Source organism: Eumetopias jubatus, unplaced genomic scaffold (genome assembly GCF_037043125.1).
Source record: "Eumetopias jubatus isolate StellerSeaLion01/CBP00866 unplaced genomic scaffold, mEumJub1_p1.0 scaffold_11, whole genome shotgun sequence".
Lineage (NCBI taxonomy): Eukaryota > Metazoa > Chordata > Mammalia > Carnivora > Otariidae > Eumetopias > Eumetopias jubatus.
The window spans coordinates 125,201,797-125,226,502 of NW_028274817.1; the positions used below are offsets into that span (position 1 = coordinate 125,201,797).

The 24,706-nt window shown below is 44.1% G+C and overlaps 1 long non-coding RNA gene across 2 annotated transcripts; it reads left to right on the forward strand.

The window, feature by feature from the left end:
- The first annotated feature begins 750 nt into the window (after positions 1-750).
- Positions 751-15,533, forward strand: LOC114218079 (uncharacterized). Of its 2 annotated transcripts, none has more exons than XR_003611107.2 (4): positions 751-2,215; positions 3,853-3,931; positions 4,766-4,902; positions 13,104-15,533. It is a non-coding gene; the product is annotated as an uncharacterized LOC114218079 (long non-coding RNA). The 2 variants fall into 2 exon arrangements; XR_003611106.2 differs by having other exon boundaries at positions 3,856-3,931.
- The last annotated feature ends 9,173 nt before the right edge of the window (positions 15,534-24,706 follow it).

A 24,706-nucleotide genomic window follows, 5' to 3' on the forward strand; every position in this document is an offset into this window, starting at 1 on the left:
TCTGACATGAGCAGAGGACAGCGGCTGAGCAGCTCACAGAAGATGGGCTCTTGACAGCAGTTTCTTGGGTTGGGAAGAACATGGCGCCGTGTTTCCTGGGACAGCATCAGAAGAACCCAGGGCCGGCCGAGCCATGGACGGGCACCAAGGGATGGCAGGAAAGGAGGGAGGTCCATGTGTGAAGATACTCAGTGCTGACGGGAACAAGACAGAATGGACAGCAGCCTCAGGGAAGGACGAGGTTAAGAGAAACCGTGTCCTTGAAGACAGGGCCACGGGCAAGCATTTCTGCCACGGCTTTCCTGCAAACAGTGCCGAGCAGCATCTGCCATCTGGTATTTATGGACGTTCGGGGGAGGGAAAGGCCTAGAAGGAGCCAGAGCGAACGTCCTGGAGAGGTGCCTCTCCAGGAGGCCGGCGTGGGCGACAGGAAGTCAGGCGGGTCAGATGTCTTTGGTCAAGACGTGACTCATAAGCGGTGGCTGGGGACACTGGAGAACCGTCGACAGTGGGCTTTGGAGGGGGGCACGTGCTTCCCCCAGAGCCGCAGTGCCAGGCTTGTGCCTCTGACGGCCGATGCCACCTGCCTTCCCAGACAATGACACCACCCCCAGAAGCCACCTCTCTGCTTATGAGTCAGCAACTCACACCCCCGATGCAATGACGGGACGTTCTCACCGATGCACTTTGATCCTCTTCCAAGTGCTTTCCTTGGTGTCCCTGAGAGTGCTGAGTAAGCCCCACAGCTCCTTTCCTTTCATTCTCTTTATTTTTTTTTCTTAAGAGCCCAGAAATCCCCAAGTCCCCTCATTCTCCAGGAATCAGACTGATGTCATCGAAACCTCAGCATGTGCTTTCCATTAATGATGGAAACTTTCCTTCTCATGACCAAAGGAGTTTATGAGACGCTCAATGATGTACTCTAACATCTTTATGATTGAAAAAAAAAAATGACCATTGTCATTGGGAAGATCATCTGCAGATACAAAAAAAGATCTACAAAAGTTAATAAGAAGAGACTCTGTACTGTTTCTATCAAATGTCCCATCGTCTGTAATATAATCTGCTCTGTCAAGCTATGAAAGGGAAGCATGTAGTGCTCACCAGCAGCATCTTGATCTTATATGGAGAAGTTATTTTTAAAATATGCACCATTGACAGAATCTAGAAGCTCCAGATGTTAAAAGCTAAAAAAAAAAAAAAAAAAAAGAGTTTATCCCCTGGAGTTTTGTTGAAATTCTGTGGTGTTTATTCATGTCCTTCCCCTTAGTAAGACCATTTATTCCCATGTTTGGGAGAAGTCAGTGATGGTGAAGGCGTCTCCTTCCCCATGTTTCAGTGGCCGTGAAACCTTTTCTTCTTCCCCGGACACTTGACATTTGCTCACCTGTTCTCACACATTAACACATTGGACCCATGAGCTCGGTCAAGCCTGCCTTGCCTCCTGACAAGGAGGGTTGTTTTCGTTCAAGTGTTCAGGGACTCGTGCCGGCCAGAAAGTCAGCGATTCTTACCTTATAAAGGCTCATCGCAACTTCCAGGAGAACAAAGAGCAGAATGGCAGCAGGTACTTGGCTGCTCCAAGTGATCACTTAATTTTCTCTTGGAGAGACAGCATGAGTGGGGGGGATTTGCTGGCTGGGCTCTGACCCCAGTTGGTCCATCTAACCTCCTGGGACCTTCCTGAGCTATCTATAAACTCTACAGGGAAGACTCCCAAGCTCCATTTCCATTCAAACACCACTTGGCTTTCTTCCAGCAGAGAGACGGCATTGAACTATGGTCACCATGCATCCCTGCTCCCGCATTTTGCCAGATGATGATGGGATTGGTCACTGTCAAAAAAATAAATAAAGCCCTTCTGGATTGTGGCAACTTTTTCCTCTAAGAGCCTGAAAAAATGTCCCCAAAGATACCAGGTCTCCATCACTAGAACCTGGGAATGTGAACCTCTTTGGAGAAAGGGTTTTTGCAGGCTGTCCACATCTAAGCTCAGCCTTGCCTGAAAATCCACCCATTTAGGACTTGGAGGGGATGAAGGTCCACAGCAGAATCCAAGGAGGGAAATCCTTTTCTGATGCACGCTAAGGGTAGAGGGGCTAGGGTTGCCTGACGTTTCCAGTCTTGCATCCTGAGGCCCCGGGCAAATCTTATCCTCCCAGATTCCACCCACCAGAGCTCAGAACTGGCATACTCTGAAGACTGAGAGGTTCAGGTGAGTCACCAGCAGAAGCTGGAAATAAGTCCTCAATCTTTGTATTTAGGTCAGTGCCTCCCAAAGTACAGAGTTCTTCATCCATTTGGCGTATCTGTGCGATCGAAACTGGCATCTGACCACAGCTTCTGCCAAAGACGGCAGAAGAGTGAGGTCAGCCTTGAAAATAATATTCCAAATGTGTTGGATCTCCAGATTCTCCCAGGATACAAAGCTAGAATCCATATATTAACAACCTAAGTATGTTTCCCGACAGGAACAAACCAGGAGCACGTGCACATCTGCCCCAGTAAATGAGAGACCAGAGGGGATGAAGTAGGGAAGCCCCCTCCCTCAGGGTGGCTGCAGGTTCCTTTCAGAGGTGTCCTTACTGGATGGTCGACACTTCTTTTTAACTGAATATTATAATTATTTATATTATATGAGAATTTTAAAAGAGCTTGGTTTTTAAAGTTATATGGCACTGTCATATCCAAATTGCAATGGTAACTCAATGAAAGTCACTAACATCTTTTTTTTTTTCTTTAAAAAAGTCACTAACATCTTAATTGTTGGGGTTACCCTCATGAGAAGCTCAACGGCATGGGCATAAGTATAAATTCATATGATATGTAATGCATATTACATATATTAACTTTTTAAAATCTATCGATCATCTATCCCTTATCATTTCTATCAATTCTCATCTATCTGTGTCTATCTACCATCTATCAAATTTATAAATTTTCCATTTTCCATGTCTAATAACTATCTATCCATCCACCTGTTATCTGACGTATGTATCCATTCATCTATTATGTATCTATCTCTCTATGATCTGTTATCTATCATCCATCCATCCATCCACCCATCCACCCACCTATGATTTATCTGACTTATATATCCTTCCACCCATCATTTATCTATACTCCACCATCTGTCTGTCTATCTATCATGTAACCATTCCTCCATTCATAGATAATATCCTCAGTGACTCTGCTATTATTCTCATTCTTCAGATGAAAAACCACATGATAGGGTCATGAGTTACCTTAGGAAGGTGTCATTGTCCTAAGAGATGGCGCTGACACATGGCCTCTCCTACCTCTTTCATTAAAGATGTGTGTGTGTGATTCACAAACCCCTGGAACATTTTACCTGCTTCAGAGGCATCGTGACACCACATCAGTTGTAGACATCATTTATATTCAATTGTGTTGTTGTTCTATAGAATAAGGTAATTCAGTTGGCATTATATATATCTACCAGACACTTAATTTTATTAAAACTTACTATTGCTGTGTAGAGTCCCTTGAAAATTCCTTTTAACCAAGTTCTTTGAGTGTGTTTTGAAATAACTCTGTCTGATAGATGTTGGAAGGTAAATTCACATTTGTGAGCTTCCCAAGCTCTAGAGCTCCAAGGGAGTGGGGATTTACCATATAGTCAGCTTCTCCTTAAGCCCATATGAGCCCACGTAAGTGTCCTCACACTTACCTCAGAGAGGGACCCCAGCGCTTACTGCCATGGCCAAATTTGGTTCTTTGTTTTACTGCTGATGCAATAATCACTTACTATTTGATGGATATTGAACTATTTTTCCTGCTATACATGTGTTTTTTAAACATCTCAGTTAGAAATATTCCCACTCTTTCCAGCAGTCAGGACCTAAAGGACTTGACTTTTGCCGTGGGGGATAGCCCGGCCGTCAGAGCTCTGTGCCCATAGCAGGTGGAAGTAAGTAAAAAATGCTCTACCTCCCCAACACCAAGGGTCTTAAGACAGCAAATGTTAATTATTTGTTGTCAGCATATTAATTTATTGTATGAATAGTATGTTAGCTTATTAATTTATTATAATTAATACAATTAGCATATAATTTATTATATATTAGTATAAATTATATATATTATTATATAAATTTATATAATTTATTATTGTATTATTAATCCTGATAGTATATGAAGTTGTTATAGTAGTACATTAACTTATTATAATCCTGATAGTGTATTAATTTATTATACATAGTATATTAATCTTCATAGTATATTATTACTATATTATTATATATATATTGTTATATATATAATAATACATAGTATATTAATCTTCATAGTATATTATTTTATTATAGTAGTATATTCATTGTAATACTGATAGTATACTAATTTATTATAACCCTGTTGGTATATTAACTTATTATATATAGTGTATTAATCCTGATAGTGTGTTAATTTATTATAGTAGTTCATTACTTTATTAGAATCCTGATAGTATGTTAACTTATTACATATAGTAATCCTGATAGTATATTAATTTATAATAACAACATATTAATTTATTATAATCCTGATAGTATATTATTACAATCCTAACAACATATTAATGTATTATAGTAATATATTAATTTTTTATAAGTCTGACACTAAATTAATTTGTTATAATCCTGTACTATATTAGTTTATTATAATCAAGGGAGGCCAATAGACACTTGTTCCTCCTACAAGGAAGCCATGACATAACAGTCACTCATGATACATTGTCTAAACTTCATATAATTATTTTTGGCAGGTGGCCACCGAGACCAAGTGGGTTTGCATACAGTAATTCCATGCGGTGGTTCTGGTGACCTGGAATGATCCTTTGCATGAAATGTCTCCTGAGACTTCACAAAGTCACTGCATTGCTCAAATCCAGAAACTCTATGGGTGAGTGATGAGGATATTTCTGTTGCTGGGATCAGTCTGACTTTGAAACATTTCCTTGGTTAAAATGATGTGAGGGGTTATGGAAGGTGCGGGAGATTGGAGACTGTGTGCATGTGTGCATGCATATGAGAGAGAGAGGGGGAGGGAGGGAGAAGAAGGCACAGGAAGGCTGCTCATTTATAGGGAACGTACTAGCTATATCGAGAAAGGCTCCCCCCCCATTCTGCCATGAGCCCCCATGATAGGGTAATAATCATGCTGTTCTCAAGGCAGATTATTAGGGTTTATGCATCTGTCCTCCCTCAGCCACAGAAAATGTGGGTTTTCCATGGCATTGCCAGTTGATAGGACCTTAAAAGTCCATTCATTTGGGTCAGGCTACCATGTGAGAAATACGATATTTGGGGATGATGGTTGGAAGGACCACTGGTCCCAGATAGAATGGGTTTTATTTTATTTGAATATGTCTCCAATTCTCCAGAAAAATTTAATCTAATCATAATGAAAACTTTGGAAGGCAGACTATTTAAAAAAGTTACTCTTCCCCTACCCCCTTGACCTGAAATTTGTTAATATATTCCTGTCAACCACAATTTTCAACTCAGCCTGGACCATCCAAAAACTGAATTCTGGACCTCTTCTGTTGTACTTCTGCACAGAATTGCTTCCTCTGAGCAGCACTTTGTTATTATGCACTGGGGGTTAAGATGAAAATATTTATAGCAGAGTGTATTTACAAATTGTGTCACTCTCTTCACTGTAGGGGAATTAATGAAGACATGTTTGGTATTAATGACTCAGAGATATGACTGGAACAGCTTTCCTTGTGGGAAGGAAATGTTGGGAAATCATTATTCATATAACAAGAGAGGTCTCACTTTTTCCCTTGGCTGCCAGGAAGTTCTTAAGTCAATTATCTTTAAAAATCTTGTCATTGTGGTTGACAGGGATATATTTATATTAACAGATTTCAGGTCAAGGGGATGGGGGGAGAGTAAATTTTTAGATGTCTGCCTTCCAAAGTTTTCATTATGATTAGATTAAAGTTTTCTGGAGAATTGCAAACACACAAAAGTAGGGAGAGGGGCACCAGGGTGGCTCAGTATGTTCAGCATCTGCCTTTGGCTCAGGTCATGATCCGAGACAAGCTTGCCTGTCAATGCGGCACGGACACATAAATCATCATCCCAACACTCTCCTAAATCAAACACAAACGAGGCTGTCATTTGGAATGTGCGTCAAGTTCATAGCTGCTGCTGGGTTTATAGGGTCTTGGGGTTGAGCCGGGTGTCGGGCTCCTTGCTCAGTGGGGAGTCTGCTTCTCCCTCTTCCTCTGCCCCTACCACTCGCTCATGCTCTCGCTCTCACATAAATAAATAAAAACCCTTTAAAAAAGTACAGAGAATAGTCTATTGTATTCCCCCATGTACCCATTATGTTGACTAATTACCAACCCATGGGGAACCCTGTTTAATCTACACCCATACCCCCCTCCTACAACTCTCAGACTTACCTTGAAGCTAATCCCAAGCATGGGATAATTGCATTTAGTTATTTAATTACATCTTATTTTCTTGTGCATAGCATTCAGCACTATACACAATACATTAGGAATACATGCATATTTACAAAACTCATCTTTTTGCATAATTCACTCAACTTCTGTTAATATGCTGGACTTGGCGCTCAGTCCCAGCCTTGGAAACCAACCCAAGACCGTCCCTTGGTGACAGGAGAGTGTCCTATTGTCTGGTCTTGCTATGGCATTGATGGCCTTTACCTGAGTTTCTCCTTTTCTTGGACCCTGATGACATTTTCCGGAGTGAAAGGATGCAGTTAAAAAAAAATAAAAGTCTATCTCATGATTGGACTTTTAGTAAGATCCTCCAGGGGCCAGAAGAGACCAATAATTCTTTTTTTTCCCTCTGTCATAACTCAATCCAGAGTTTGGATTCCATTCCCCAAGAAGGCATGCCATCATCTTCTGGGATTCTGGAAGGAAAGCCCATTCTAGGCTAGCACGAGATGAGTTTGTATGTGTGCAACCTGCTTAGATCAGGAGGTGAGGTGGGCCTGATGCTTCCTGGTAATTTCCCCCCTGTCTATGAACCAAGAAGCCAAGACGCCATATTGACCAGCCTTGCTCCGCCATCTTTTCTTTTCTTCAAAACACCATCTTGCTGCTTCAGTGCCAATGCAGTTTCAACTGAGCTCTCAAGCTTGCATGTCAATGCGGCGCTGACACATAAATCGTCATCCCAACACTCTCTTAAATCAAACACAAACGAGGCTGTCATTTGGAATGTGCGTCGAGTTCATAGCTGCTGCTGGGTTTATAGTCTTGCGAAATTGGTATTTACAGTTAGTCCACTTAAGAAATTAGGATCCTCTTGGTTTGTGTGCACTTGGCAGGGGGGTAGATATGCCCTGGCTGCTTGTAGAAGTAGAAGTAATGGACTGTGTTTTCCAAAAGTACTGACTCAGAGCAATGGAAGCTGTTAAGTGCAGGGCTGTTTGGTGCTAGTTAGGAAGAATGGGAAGTCGGGAGGACCACACCCATGGCTGGGGCCTGTCCGCGGGTGGCATGGGTGTTACAGAGGATGGATTCTCAAAGATGGAAAACCCTTGTTAACAAAGCAAAAAAGAGAGAAAGTCTGTGGAATCTCAGAAGGGGGATTTGCAGGAAAATGTGTCATCTGGTGTCAAAGACAAGGGGCAGTTAATAGATTGTTTCTCAAGCTTTTTGGGTTTCCTCTTGACTTCTGTTCAAAACTGTAGAGCATGGCTCAGCAATCTTTTTCTGTAAAAAGGGTAAATATTCTTAGATTTTGTTTGCCATATGTACGGTCTCTGCTGCAGCATCAACTCTACCCTGTGAGCGGGTAAATGGATATAGACAATACGTAACCCAGGGGCATGGCTGTGTTCCAATAAAACTTTATTTATGGACACAGAAACTTGAATTTCACATAATTCTCAGGTGCCGCAGAAGATTCTTCTTTTGACTTTTGCCCAACCATTTAAAACAAAGCATGAATTAATCTTAGCTGACCTACACCAGGCAGCTCTCAAGGTTTGGCTCACAGGTCATTAGTTCCCAACTCCTGGTCTAGGTGACTCGCTTTAGTCAGGGTTCTTCAGAGAAACAGAACCGATTGGGTATATACATAGGAAGAGATCTTTTCTAGGGAATTGGCTCACATGATCATGGAGGCTGTGAAGTCCTACCATATGCTGTTTGCAAGCTGGAGGACCTCCCAACTTGACTGGCCGGACAAGAAGACAGGAAGTGAATGCTCCATGTCCCAGGATTCTTGGCATCTGGGATCCTCACCTGAGCCAGATTCTTCCAGGTAGATCTGCTGTTATTGCATGAGGCCCAGAGATGAGCTTTGACGTGCAACGGTCACAGCGGAAGAGCACATCTTCCCATCTGCATGGTGGCAGGGGGAGACCTGGTTCTTCTGGGGATGCCAGAGGAAGAGTCCACGTGGGGTCCAGTCCTGACATCATGGGGGCTGAAGATGTTGGGGGGAGCTGTGTGGCTTCCGATCAAAGGCCCCACGAGCTATGGGTGTTTGCCTTTATTTTATGGACCCTGGGACCATCATTCCCATCTGTGAACCATACATCCTGGTCCTCCGACCCTTCTCAGGGCTCGTTCATTCCCTTTAATAGGGTCTGTGTTCACATCTCTGTTTTTACAGAAGTACAGCTGACACACAATGTTACATTAATTTCGGGTGCATGCCATAGTGATTTGACAAATCTATACATTGCGCTGTGCTCCCCGTGTGTGTAGACACTGCCCGCACCATCCAACCCTGTTCCAATACCACAGACTGTATTGCCTGTGCTCTGCCTTTCATCCCTGTGACTTTTCATTCCATAACTGGGATTCTGTACCTCTCACTCTGCTTCTCCCATTTTGCCCAACCCCCTACCTCCTTCACTCTGGCCACCACCTCTTCGTTCTCTGCATTTATGGGTCTGTTTCTGCTTTTTGTTTGTTTGTTTATTCCTGTGTTTTGTTTTTCAGATTCCGTCTATAAGGTGAAATTATATGGTATTTGTCTTTCTCCTTTTGCTTAGCATAGTGCCTTCTAGCTCCCTCCACCTTGTCCCAAATGGCAAGATCTCATCCTTTTTTTATGCCTGAGTAATATTCTGGATGCTTCTCTTCTTAAAGGGCTCCAATCCTCCCAGCTATTTGTAGGAAAGCAATACCCCATTTCTTTCCCGTGACGGTTGGGAATGGCTGGGAAGTCACATTTCCTTCCTGCTCACATCAACCAGACTGCTTCTGGTCCCTCCAAGTCAGAAGTGTGTCTGCAACAACAGCTGGTATTCACTCAGTATCTCCTGTGTGTCAGGCACAGTGTTCTAAAAGGACTACATTTAAAGACCTCAATGCTCCTGGGTATGGAGGCTCTTAGGGCCTTCTTTTTTGGATGAGGGGATTAACATTTAGGGAGGACAAAAGGCTTCTGGAAAGTTAAGAAGTTAAGAAGCAGCACACAGCATTTCACCTATGCAGCCTACTTTCATAGCTAAGACTTCCAGCCACTGAGCTCTGGGGCCTGGGGGACAAGAAAGGGCACAGGTGGAGAAAATGGATGCTGGCTCTGTCCTTCTGAAGTCTAAACAATGATTGCCTTTATTTGTCTGCAACTCAACTCAGAGGGATGTACCATTGAGCTGGCATGACTCGCCTTTGGGATGGACCCATGGGTCAGACCATCAGACGGGACTGTTCAAGTGGTTTTGTTTCAATATGGCCTGTGATGGATAATTGGCTATGGTGCCCAGTGTGGGTCAAACATGGGTTTACATATCCCTGAGGAGGTGTTTTTCAGATGAGATGAACATTTACGTTAGTAGGCTTGGCGTTAAGTGGATTGGCCACCACAGTGTGGGTGGGTCTCACCAAATCCGTTGAAGGACTTAAGAAAAAATAGACTCGGGGTCCCCCAACGAAGAAGGAATTCTGCCTCCACAGCATAGCATAGAAATTACACCTGAGTTTCCAGCATGCTGCCTGTGGACTTTGGACTGAAGCCTTCGACATCACCTCTTAGCTGAATTTCCAACTCTTAGCTGTGTCTGCCCAGTGGATTTTGGACTTGCTGGCCCTCAAAATCATGTGAGCCAGTTCCTTAAAATAAATCTCTCTGTCTCTCTCTAGGTCGGTAGACAGATAGATGGATGGATAGATAGAGAGATATGATGGATGGATGGATGGATGGATGGATGGATGGATAGATAGATAGAGAGATATGATGGATGGATGGATGGATGGATGGATGGATGGATGGATGGATGGATAGACAGACATAGGGATGGATAGATGGAAGGATGGTTAGATAGATGATAGACAGATGGACATAGGGATGGATGGACAGATAAATATAAGGATGGATGGATGGATAGATGATAGATGATGGATGGACATATAGGTCAGATAAATAATAGGTGGTTGGATGGATGGATAAATACATAGATAGATAGATACAGATAAAATGAAGAGATACAGATAGGGATGTAGAGATTTCTGTATCTCTCTGTGTGTATCTCTATCTGTGTCTGCATCTCTGCCTGTCTTGATCTCTTGTTGCTCCTCTCTCTGGAGAACCCTAACTAGTATATAGCCCGATGAAAACAAAGCAAGCATAGCACCACACAGTAGCTGGGCCGCGTGTGGTTCCAGGGAAAAGCTCATTCCCGAGATCTCCATGAAAGGATGAAACTATTTCGGGAATCACTGACCTGCAGCAAAATCTGAGGACGCCCTGTCTAGACAGGTCTTTGGTTTTACTGCATCTGAGCAGAGCCCACTGCAAATGGGCACAGGATTTTCTTGCACAATATTCTAAATACCTGTGGTCTATTAACTGGGAGGTCAAGATAAGTGACTTTTATTAAGATGTCTAAACCTCAGACGCCGAGCGAGATTTTCAGGCTCTGACATCAGGTCTCAGATTGGCGAGAGCAGCATGAGGTTCACAGGGGGCTATAGCATCCATAATGCATTTTTTAAAGTGGTGGGTTTTTTTTCCCCCCGAGATGGTTTTGCATTCACTGGTGGGTCAAACTATTCAACAGGAGCCCTCTGGCCTGAGTGGGGAAGCTGCCCCTTCTCGCCCAGGCGAGTGTTCTCTGTGGGTAATGGAATCCTCTGGGGCATGGCATTTTTGAGGAGCCTGGGTGTTGGCTGTGGGCGCTTCTGGAAGCATCAGTGGCTCCATCCTGCAGCTGTGTGCGTGGTGTTGAAGGCTGTCCACATTCTTCAGCGACGACTGCATGGGTTTTGTTTTTATTGCTTAGCAATTCGACAGGATAGCCACACACTTCGTTAATCTGCTGACTCCCTCCATATGCCTCCCTCCCACACATTCATAATTTGGAAGTGAAAGCAGTGTGAGACCCTCTCCCCTGCTAATGGTTTTCGTCCAACACCGTTGTCTTGCAGCCCTGATATCTCCGTGAATTTCTGTTTCTTTCCCCCGGGCTTTGTCCATCTGGGCTCAAGCCGTTGCTGTGCTTACTGCAAACCTGACTCCCCATCGTAACTTAGCAGTACTGGAACCCTGCAAACCCTCCAGGAGACCCTGTTTGCCTGGGGCCATCAGAGGAGCTCCCCTCGTTTACAGCCCAGCCTTCTGCTGGCTCAGCCTGCTCCTTTCCCACTCCATCCACATTCTCAGACCAACCTAAGTAGATTTGCAAATGCATCTTCGCAAAATGCTCTTGATTCTCTGTTAATACTGACCTGGCCCTTTTCTATTTGGAAACTAAAAGCAAGCGGCTCCCCAACCATATATTCCCTCACCTTGTGCTTGGGAGCATAGCTCTGCAACAAAATTCTATATCCATGCACTTTTTTAAAAAAAAAAAAAGATAGACTTTATTTTTTATTTTTTTAAAAGATTTATTTATTTGAGAGAGCGAGAATGAGAGAGAGAGAGTAGATGAGAGGGGGGAGGGTCAGAGGGAGAAGCAGGCTCCTCGCCGAGCGGGGAGCCCGATGGCGGGACTCCATCCCGGGACTCCGGGATCATGACCTGAGCCGAAGGCAGTCACTTTAACCAACTGAGCTACCCAGGCGCCCAATAGACTTTAGTTTTTAGAGCAGTTTTAGGTTCACAGTATAATTAAGTGGAAGGTACAGAGAGTTCCCATAGACCCCCTGCCTCCACCCATGCAGAGCCTGCCCTCCTATGAACATCCCGCACCAGCGAGGAACACTTGTAAAATTAAAATAGATGAACCCACATCAATGCATGATTATCACCGCAAGTCCATAGTTTCCATTAGGGATGACTCTTGGGGGTGCACATTCTGTGGGTTTGGGCGAATACACAGTGGCATGTGTCCATCGGCGTGGTGTGACACAGAGTAGTTGCCCTGTGCTAAAAATTGCTTGTGCTCCACCTGTTCATACCTCCTTCCCCCACCCCTGGCAACCCTTGACCTTTTTACCGTCTCCATAGTTTTTCCTTTTCTAGAATATCATAGAGTTCCAATCATACAGGATGGAGCCTTTTCTGATTGCCTTTCTTTCACTCACTAATTTGAATTTAAAGTCCCTCCCCAATGTACTTTTACTTCTTTCTGAGAAGTGCTATTTATTAATTTTTAAAAATTTATAACAGCGAAGTTGATTTTTTCTTTTTTTATTTAAATTTTGTTAGTTAACATACCGTGCAGTATTGGTTTCTGGAGTAGAATTCAGTGATCTCATCACGTGCATACAGCACCCAATGCTCATCCCGACAAGTGCCCTCTTTTTAAATGATAGTTCCTGCTGAGTTTTGGGGTCCAAGGTAGAGAGAGGGTTGTGCCTTTGCCTATTTATTGTAATACCTGTCAACATTTCAGGATCCATGATGGGGATTTTCTTTCCCCCAAACTTCCCCGACCCCCAGCTACCATCAACCAACAATTGCTTCTCTCTTGTACTTATATTTCTAAACACTTGAATTCTTCCAACAAGGCAACTGGGCAGAAATATGTATGTACAGACATTCGACGGCATTCACCACCCAAACCACTGGCCTCACTGCACAATTATTCCTTGGGGTCTAGCGTCATCCTAGAATATATAGGAGGGAGGACTCTCTCAATTTACTATTTTAGAAATATTCTCTAAATGTGAACAAGTGTCTCACACTCAGCTCACAAAATCCCATCATCTTTCCCAGGGTCCCACCACTGGCAGACGTCACTTCCCTGGGCCCCCCTCCCAGGTACAGTACAGCAGAGGGCTCCCCATAATGAAATGCAACGATGTCTACCAGCAATGGCCCAACTAGGCTGGAACCATCTGGAGAGGAAATCCACATGAGTCCTTCTGAATGGCTTGGGATCTGCAGAAAAGGAAGTTTGACCAGAGGGTGGCAAGACCCTCCCGGTATCTTGTCATGGGGTCATGGCCAGCACCCAAGCCATCGGATGACATCTGCATTGTGCATCAACATGGCTGGGGGCCTGTACCTTAAACATCCCTCTAACAAAAGCCCCTACCTGTGTCTGGGTTGGAGATGAATAAGGACAACCCAATGTTGAACTTGGTGGCCAACGTCTGGAGCCAGACATTGCTGTCTTTGTGAAAAGAGCTTCATTACCACTGGTCCATGTGGCCTCCTTGACCACGTTGTTCTGGCCATCTTGGCACCAAGCTTGTCCTCTGAGAGCAAATGGGCTCCACTGAGAACAGGGGAACCGCCATTGCTGATGATGGTGGTCCACATGTTGAGTGGGAAGGTTCTACAGATGTATTGTCTAACATGATAGCGACCTGACCCCTATGGCTAATGAAATTTAAGTTTAAATTATTTAAAACAAAAAAAATTTAAAAGTCACTTCTTTGGTCAAATGAGCCACATTTCCAGTGCTCAGTAGCCACCATATTGTACCTCATTGCTTGGAACATTTTCCCATAACTGCACAAAATTCTGTAGCACTGATCATGCTGGTCTAGACACTGGATATTTCTAAGAAACATCCAATTACAAAGACGTTGAAGTATTTTTAATTTCTGGAATTCTTCTGATTATAAGAGTCTAAGGCACATGGATGATATCCACATAAAATACAACTGGCAACATTCTCTTCATTATTACCAGGACACAAGTCTATCTGCCTCAAAACTTGCGGCTCACTAGATAATGTAAAAAGTCCTGCTATGAAAGAAAGCCAAATTCTGAAGAATCCCTAAAATCGCCCTATTTCTGAATAGGTGTGCATAGTCATATTATCCGTGTGTAGTGTAGTTATGGAAGTCTACGACTCTATATGAACACGTATCTGCATATTCTTATGTTCCATCACTACCATGTTACCACCTCTAGTGGATTGGCCACCACAGTGTGCGCGGGTCTCACCAAAACCTCTAGAAGAACAAAAGACAAGACTTGGGCTTCTCAGAGGAGGAACCACCAAAAACCATCAAGAAGCAAAAAACGTCGACCAGTCGTGTTTGAAGATGAGACGTGAGAGTTGTGCCCAACACCGTTGAGATGCACAAGATTGCCTGAAGTTAGAAGGCTGGCTGTTGGGCACTTGGGGGGCTCAGTGGGTTAAGCGTCTGCCTTTGGCTCAGGTCATGATCCCAGGGTCCTGGGATCGAGTCCCGTGTTGGGCTCCCTGCTCAGCAAGGATCCTGCTTCTCCCTCTGCCCTTTGCCTTGCTGGTTCTCTCTCACTCTCTCTCTCAAATAAATAAATAAAATCTTAAAAAAAAAAAATAAGTAAGAAGTAAGAAGCCTAGCTGTCCTAATTAGAGGAATGCTCAGCCGGCTGGCAAAGACACCAGAGAATTTGTTGGACTTGACACAATCACCGTTTATCTGTTTTAAATCACTCGTCCGTTGCAGGTGTCCTTGCTTGAGTAGATTTCTTCCACGTGCTGAGTGAGAGAGCAGGTTCCTCGCCAAATTAGTGCTCTGCCGTCTGCCACACCTGCCTCCCGAGCTATGCTTGTTTCTGTTTCTTGGCTTTTTGCTGGGGATGTTTTTGCTGCTGTGGTTCCAACCCCATGCAGCTGCAAGGGAAAAAGCACGTGCGTGCCCACCCCTGGGAGGTTTCCCTGGTGCACACCCTTCCACTCACATTCCTTTGAACAGAACTCAGCCACTCGGACACATCGCACCATAAGCCCAGCTGTGAAATGTCAAGCTGAGAAGAGGAAGCAATTGCTTTTCTGTCCATTAGTGGCCCCAACACACTGGTACGACCATCTCTTGGTGCACACGCGAAGTGATCAGAACACCCATCCCTCGCTGCTGGGACTGCAAATTAGTGCCGTCTCTTTGGAAATCCATTTGGCACCATCTTGAAAAGCTGAACATGACCCAGCAGTTCCCCTGGTTGGGATAAACTCTGTAGAAACTCTTGTGTACGTGTGCATGTATACTCATGCCCTTAGCGATAATGTCTGTACCAGTGATAAACCTGCAAACAACCCACACGTGTGCCACAGGAGAACGGATATATAGAGTGCGAAATAATTGCACAATGCAATGTTGTGCAAAAGGGGAGATAACAAATTAAATCTGTATGCAACGTTATGGGTGAATCTTAGCAATTCAGTGTGCAGAGAAAAAAAACACAAGACCATGAGCTATCAATGAATAAGACTCAAAAAATATGTCATACTTATATGACATATATGCGTTTACATATTATGTATATGTAAGATATATTATACATAATACAACATGCATGATAATTTGTATAATGTAGGTAAGACACATATATGTAATATACACACATATATGTATGTACATGTGTGTATATATGTGTATGTGTAATATATATACATACATATATATATGACATATGTGTGTCTTAGAAATTCTTAGAAATCTTAGAGATTCAGTATTGACAGAAAAAAAAATACATAAGACCAGTGTCCTGTCAATAAGTAAGACTGAAAAGTAGTCATGCTCATATATATATAAGATATATATGACACATGTATTACCTATAATATAATAATATATAATATAATAACCTATGATAATATATATACTATAAATAAGGCATGTATATATATTTTATAGATAATATAGAATATATTAATATATTCTATATAATAATATAAAATAATGCAATATTACATATGATAATATATAATATGATTAAGACATATATGTAATTTATAAACATTGGGGTGCACATGCCCCTTCGGATCCCTACATTTGTCTCTTTGGGGTAAATACCCAGTAGTGCAATTGCTGGATCGTATGGTAGCTGTTTATAGCAGCAATGTCCACAATAGCCAAACTGTGGAAAGAGCCAAGATGTCCATGGACAGATGAATGGATAAAGAAGATGTGGTATATATACACAATGGAATATTATGCAGCCATCAAAAGGAATGAGATCTTGCCATTTGCAACGACGTGGATGGAACTGGAGGGTGTTATGCTGAGTGAAATAAGTCGATCAGAGAAAGACATGTATCATGTGACCTCACTGATATGAGGAATTCTTAATCCCAGGAACAAACTGAGGGTTGCTGGAGTGGTGGGGGGTGGGAGGGATGGGGTGGCTGGGTGACAGACATTGGGGAGGGTATGTGCTATGGTGAGCGCTGTGAATTGTGCAAGACTGTTGAATCACAGATCTGTACTTCTGAAACAAATAATACATTATATGTTAAAAAAAAAAAAGACGAAGAAGATAGCAGGAGGGGAAGAATGAAGGGGGGGAAATCGGAGGGGGAGATGAACCATGAGAGATGATGGACTCTGAAAAACAAACTGAGGGTTCTAGAGGGGAGGGGGGTGGGGGGATGGGTTAGCCTGTTGATGGGTATTAAAGAGGGCACATCCTGCATGGAGCACTGGGTGTTATACGCAAACAATGAATCATGGAACACTGCATCAAAAATTAAAGATGTAATGTATGGTGATTAACATAACAATAAAAAATTTAAAAAAGATGTGATTTATAAATGATAATATATAACACATTAATATATATGATAATGTAATATTATAGATGATAATATATAACATAAATAAGACATGTGTATGTAATTTAAACAGACACATATGTATCGCATATATGTTTCTTAGAAATTCCTAGAAATCTTAGAAATTCAGTGTTGGCAGAAAAAATACAGAAGGGCAGACAGTGCACTGTCAATGAATAAGACTCAAAAGTAAACATATGTATGTCTTATCTATAATATAATACCATATATGATAATATGTATGGTAATGTATATAATTCAGATAAGACATGTTTATGTAATACACAGAGACAGATATATATTACATGTGTGTCACATAACTCCATATACTATATAAAATTTATTATATTTTTACATATTTCATATATGTGCATATGTGTGTATGTCTTGTATGTAATATATAATGGTGTATATATTACGTGTGTATGTGCACACAAACATATGTGTATATGTCTTAGTCATATACTGGTCAATAGGATCCAAGAGTCCATTAAAAGGATTATTCACCATGACCAAGTGGGATTTATTCCTGTGCTGCATGGGTGGTTCAACATCCACAAATCAATCAACGTGATACACATTGAATAACAAAAGAAAGGACAAGAACTGTATGATCCTCTCAATTGATGCAGAAAGAGCATTTGACCAAATACAGCATCCTTTCTTGATCAAAGATGGTCAGACAGAGAAAACTTCCTTCTTATTCATGGGAGGTCCAGTCTTTTGTGCTACTCAGGCCTTCAACTGATTGGACGAGGCCCACCCACGCTGGGGTAGGCCATTCTGCTTTAGTGAGTCTACCCATTCGAATGCTAATGTCACCCAGAAACGCTGTCACAGAAACACGGTGTTAACAAATAGCCGGGTACCCCGGGGCCCAGTCATGTAGACAGACAAAATTCACCATCATAACGTCTACATATGTGTGTGTGTGTGTGTGTGTGCGCGCGCATACACACACCTGCATCTTGCAATGCCTTAAGTGTCGAGCTGGCCTCGTTTGCTGGATGGTGTGCACTGTAATCATATTCCATAGTCATCCTGCAACGGCATTTGTTCTATCCAAATACAAATTCAGCAAAAGATCAGAAACAATGAAATAGAGACAGACAGACATGACACAGCCAGACATCAAGAACAGAGAGCCACGGTGTCACCTAAAAATGCCAGTAACTGCAGAGAGCTTGCAAGTTCGCTGTGCTCATCACTGGGGGAAAGATGCCCGTCCGGCAGCCCTGTTGTGGCCACAGCGTTTGGTGGGGCTTAGCCTCGCGGCCATGAGCTCAGTGGGATGATTTTTCCTCCCTTAATATCCGTCTCCTGACAATCTGTGTCCCCCTGTCCATGTATAGAGCGCAGGGCGGACTGAAACCCAGCTCCATTTTACACAAAGAGAACAGCCCCTCTGCGAAAACAAATTATACCCTTTAAAACACCTTTCTGCCGCGTCAAGCCAAAACTGCCTGCTTTCGTAACTCGGCGGCACCTGCTGGACACGGCAAAGGATGTATTCTCTAGGTTCCCAAAGCACCTGCTGCACAAAGTACACTTCTTTTGACTTTGGAAGGCTGACGGCTTCTAAGTGGGTTTGAAATCCTAGAAACAAGCAGCTCTCCTGTATGAGCAGAGGAAAGAAGAAATAGGGATCACAGTCAATTAAGACAGAATGCACATGTTTCCAAGAGTCTTGTGTGTGTGTGTGTGTGTGTGTGTGGGTGTGCGCGCGTGCGCGCGTGCGTGTGTATTAGTTGTGGTTTGTATTCAGCGTATGTAGATACCCCTTGGTTATCAACTCAAGATGACTAAACTTACATTCATTAGTAAATTTATAATTTGGTTCAACATATAGAAGAATGAAATAGGACTGAGTGACAATAACATTAACACCATCATTCATGCCCTGTTAAATTTCCATAGGCCCAACATCAGAAGAATATACAACATTACGAAAAAACATTCTTATCAGTTCTAAAATCACATATTTGATTTTCCAAAGCTTTCCATTACTTGGCGGCACTCCTACCCATTGAGAACCATTTCCAACTCACACATATCCGGCACACAAGAAAATGGCCATTCTCTTCTCTCTCTCTAATACTCCTGACGCCATACTTCCCATTATATATCGTCCCATCATGATAATGTTGGAAGCTGGCATATTTCAAGCCATGATACACCTGTTCTCGGACGGGGTCACCCATCTTCCTGGCCAGAATCCCAGGAGGCACACGAACCGGGCAGGCTTCATCGTCTGGAGAACCTACGGATGCCCATTGCCCACCAAGACACACCTCAAGACAGCTCACGAAATGCTGTCCTTGTGAACAGTCCTGGGGTAGGCTACACCGTGGAAGGACTCAGCCCATGTCACTCATCAGTGTTGAATTTCAGTTACGAGACTTCCCACGTAAAATCTGGCAGAGAAGTTTCTACACAGGAATCAAACTTTTAACAAAATGGAAAGAACACCCACCAGTTGGTCTTCTCCTTGAATCCTAGACCTAGTAAATGGGCTGGATTCTCGCAGCCTACACGACCGTTTCCGCCGTGGGGAGGGCAGATGGCAAGATTACTGAATATCTTGGTCGGAAGATCCAGCCCATCCAGGTTTGCCCAACACCCAACACGGCAGTAGATTATTTGATTTCCACCCACTGCACCTAAGATGGTTCCTAGTGAACACTGTTGAGCTGCTGCTTCTAAAACCAAGATGCACCGTGACACAGGAAGTGCTCCAGCAAAGACAAACACTCGATGACCAGAAAGCATTTGTATGGGGTGCCAACAAGACCGTCGACCCTATAAAACACTTTGCAAATGCACACGTATGAGATTCAGTCTCTTGGGAGGGCCACCTATGAATATCGATGGACAAGACCCACAGAGATTTAGAGCTATTATATTTGGGAACATAAATGTTACTCAGAGAGGAGGCATTGTCCTCACCATATTCAGAAGCCACTCAAGTGTCCGAGTGTTATTTGCAGAATTCAGGAGGCATTCTGGTTTCTGAGCGTTATTTGCAGAATTTAGGAAACATTCCAGTGTCTGAGTGTTATCTGCAGAATTTGAAAGCCACTCTGGTTTCTGAGCGTTATTTACATACACTTGGTTCTCACATATTTGTTACTGAAGCCAGGACATGTGTATGGAATGTCCTGTGATACCCCTTCACTCTCCATGCCTGGACCCGTGGTCCACATCTCAAACGTCTTCTGTCTGAAGAAGAATTCGTGGTCATGCCCGGTTATACCCGCTCCGCCCTTGGTCCAGCATATGTGAGTAATGGGCACGACTGCTGACTCAGTTGTTCCAAACCTGAGACCCATTCTTGGTTGGCTCCTTTGCTCCCATATCCTACAAGACATCACCATTGACCCAGTTCTTCAAGAACACAACCCGAGACCAAACATTCCCAACGTGTCTTCTTTCCTTTTTCTGTCCTAGAGAAAAAGTTCATTGGATGATAGCTGTGGTTCCAACAGCTCTTCGGAATCCGTCCGTGCCCTTCATCTCCAACAAAGCCACTTCTCCAATCCCTGTTTCTCTCTAACCTGCGTCCCCACAATGAGCCATGATCGCGTCCCCCAATCTGCTGTCTACACAGCAGCCAGAAGATGCTCCAAAATGTCCACCAGTCCATTCCACGCTCTTAATTAACACCATCCCTTCCCATTCAGGATAACGTTCAGACCCTTCCCGGGCACTCCCTGGGCCTTCTGTCTCCCCGATCTCTGTTCCCCTGTCTCCGTCCTTCACCCTCAGCTGCGTGGGATGAGACCCAGCTCTTCAGAACCTTGGCTCCTTCTTCACACTCCTGGGTCAGCCTAAGTGTCCCCTCTGCCCACTGCCTCCTTCGGAGCTGCCCAATGCAGCATTCTTGAGGTCTTGTAGAGTGCCACCGGGCAAGCCAAAAGTCACTGGCCATAATGGAAGCAAGCCCAGTGCTAGGTGTCTCTTCACTCCCGAATGAGCTCATCTCACAGTGTCCGGCTATACAGTGGTCTGCCCGTCCCTTGTCAAGTAAGAAGGAGGCTCTCCACATTGCCCGCGCAGCTACCTCCTGAGCCTATACCATCTCGATAAATTGTCCATAACTTACTGACCATTGATCAATGCCATGTTATTGGCACAGTGAGTCAGTTAACAGTCCATGTAGAGCTTGTGCACCCAAAGACCTCTTCACTGTAGAGTTGAAGCGTTTCCACGAGCGGACACGTGGCTTGCCTTCGAGGTCCACACTGCAGCCAGAGAGAAGCAAAACAGCTAGGAAGCCGGGAGACATAAACTGTCCTTTGGACATCCTTAAATTGTAGGATTAGTGCAAATCAGGGCATTTTGCATACAGATAACACAAAGATGGTTGTGGTTAAGACCATCTTCATCATGTGCAGGGGGAGAACAGAAAAGGTTTCAGGTTTTCTTTCTGAGTGAATGCCTGTGTAAATACGGACAGGACCCATCCACACTGCTGTGATGTTTCCACAAATCTCATTTGGAGATGCAATCATGTATTTTGGGAGAGTTCTCCGTGAACTACATCTTGAGAAGTCATGTTGCCCCCCTCCCATCCTTCCAGGCTGGGATTTGGCACGCGGGTCTTCCAATTCAAAAGAAACATTTATTTTTCAGTGTCAGGATGAGGACAGGGAGAGACACAAGGACCGCATCTCCTGTCCAAGTAAAGGGAAGGAAATAAGCCAGCACGCTCGTCAGAGAACATCTCCCCCAAATTCACATCCCCTTAGGGGTCTCGGAATGCAGCTGCCTTTGGAAATACGGTCTTTGCCCATTGCATTAGTTAAGAGGAGGTCACAGTGCAATAGGGCGAACTCTAAAATTAAAGACGAGCATCCGTAAAAATGCGGAGACAACCCAGATTGCATGTGACAGTGTGGACGCAAGCACGGGGGAGATGTGTCTACCATCCAAGGCACGCCAAGGATCGCCTGCAGCCCCAGATGCTGCAGAGGGGGCACAGAACAGACCCTGCCCTGGAGCCTCCACAAGGAACCAGCCCTTGCCCGCACTGAGATGTCCGACGTCCTGTCTCCAGAGCCGTGACAGAACATTTCCACCGTCTGCAACAACCCAGCCTATGGTTTCATGACGGCAGCCAGAGGACACACACACACACCCCATTTTTGTTGATCAGCTGTATTAGGGAGGAAGCTCAAGGTCGGGGAAGGTTATAGCCTTTCTGGCACATGCTATGTTGGAGGCTCCTGAGGGAGCAGGGGTCATAAAAACTGTGAGAAGCACCCCCCCCCAAAAAAAATCACAGGTGCTGCAGAGTTCCGGGCAGCAGAACGTGTCTACAATTGCTTTCTCCACATGACCCCTTAAGATTCCTTTGAGCCTTCAAATCCAATCTCCGTTGCAAAAATAGGCAGAGGGGAGAGCCAAAACGTCTCCATCCAGAGCCCCGCCATGCTGCACTATCACATAAGCTCAAAAGCATGTAAACAAGAGGCTCAAAGCTCCTAAAATTTGCTGCCAAACATGAGCGATAAATCATCCCTGACCTCAGCTCTGTACACAATCATCAGCGCGTTAAACGATACCGAGCATGCCTCCCATTGCCAGTTTTGTTTTGTTTTGTTTTGTTTTGTTTTGTTTTGTTTTGTTTTGTAGCAATTAGAGCTGAGTGCCTCCCCGTTCGAGGAAGGAGCCGTCAAGAAAGATTGCCAGCCCGGGAGCCCTGGGCACTGTTCCGTGCTTTCACGGTTTGTGAGGACGAGGAACACCCGAGACAGAAGCCATGATTTGTGCAGCGGCCTTGATGGATTCCCGAGAGCCCAGATGCGTGGGCATAAGCCCTGGGGAGAGAGCCCCCCTGCTCGGTGTACCAGGTGCGTGGGGAGGACTTGCTTACCTGGATCATCTCCATCCCCCTCTGTCTGTTTCTGTTCATGCACTTTGTCACTCACCTTGTCTGAGCTCATTCACATCGCCAGTTACTTTGCCATAATGCGGGCGCCGTACCTTCCCGTTCCCCCAACATCTGTGGAGGCCACGGGCCTTTCCGCTCCTGTTCTTATGCATCCCACAGTGACAGTGGGTAGCTTCTTGAAACGCTCCTACTCCTTGAATTTCGTGATTGTTAGGCACTAAACTATGTCTCCCCAGAATTCATACACTGAAGTCCCAATCCCCAGGACCCCAGGACTGTCTTTGGGGGTGGGGCCTTAAAAAGGGGATTAAGGTAAAACAAGCTCAGTAGGGTGGGTCCTGATCCTATAGGACTGGGGTCCTTATAAGAAGAGGACATGGGGACATAAACAAACACAGAGGGATACCACATGAGGACACATGGAGAATGCAGCATCTACACGCCCAGGAGAAAGGCTTCAGGAGGAACCACCTTCGGCCCCGCCTGGATCTCAGACTCCCAGCCTCCAGCCCCACCTGGATCTCAGACTCCCAGCCTCCAGCCCCACCTGGATCTCAGACTCCCAGCCCCAGCACCGCCTGGATCTGACTCCCAGCCTCCAGGACCAGGAGCAAACAAATTGGGATACTCTACATTATTTTTCCAATCCCTCTGCCAACCCTTTATCATTTGGCCAAGCTGTCTTGGCTGTTAAAGGTTCCAACCAGATTTTAAAGAGATTTAAAAATCTCTTAAAAATCTTTTTAAAAGATTTCCAACACTCATGTGCCCACCATTGAGCTCGAGAGGTGGGAGCATCCACCATTCTAGAGGATGCCTGTGGAGCGTTCCTAGGCTTCAAGGCTTCTTTGGAAGCTCTGGTTGGTTCAAACTCCTTATTTTCCATCTACACGATGCCGTCAACACACACAAGTTCAACTAACTGCCACTGAGTCATCAGTGAATCAACATATATTCATAGATATTTTGCAGACATAAAATACGTCTCTACATGTACATAGATGTCCATATTCATATATGTATCCATACTCAAGTCCATATTCATGAGCATATATACGAATATGGACATGTTTGAATACACATGCATATCAGACTTTCCCCCTGTGCTTTAAACCACATACACAACAACTTCTCATTTCTTTGCCTCCATGTCTGGAACCTCAAATATCCAAAGTTTTTCCTCTCAGAAACTCTCTACTTTTTTTAAAAATTTTTATTGTTATGTTAATCACCATATATTACATCATTAGTTTTCGATGTAGTGTTCCGTGATTCATTGTTTGTGCATAACACCCAGTGCTCCATGCAGAATGTCCCCTCTTTAATGCCCATCACCAGGCTAACCCATCCCCCCAGCCCCCTCCCCTTTAGAACCCTCAGTTTGTTTTTCAGAGTCCATCGTCTCTCATGGTTCGTCTCCCCCTCCGACTTACTCCCCTTCATTCTTCCCCTCCTGCTATCTTCTTTTTCTTTTTTCTTAACATATGTTGCATTATTTGTTTCAGAAGTACAGATCTGTGATTCAACAGTCTTACACAATTCACAGTGCTCACCATAGCACATACCCTCCCCAATGTCTATCACCCAGCCACCCCATCCCTCCCACCCCCCACCACTCCAGCAACCCTCAGTTTCTTTCCTGAGATTAAGAATTCCTCATATCAGTGAGGTCATATGATACATGTCTTTCTCTGATTGACTTATTTCACTCAGCATAACACCCTCCATTCCATCCACGTCCTTGCAAATGGCAAGCTCTCATTCCTTTTGATGGCTGCATAATATTCCATTGTGTACATATACCACATCTTCTTTATCCATTCATCTGTCGATGGACATCTTGGCTCTTTCCACAGTTTGGCTATTGTGGACATGGCTGCTATAAACATTGGGGTGCACGTGCCCCTTCGGATCCCTACATTTGTATCTTTG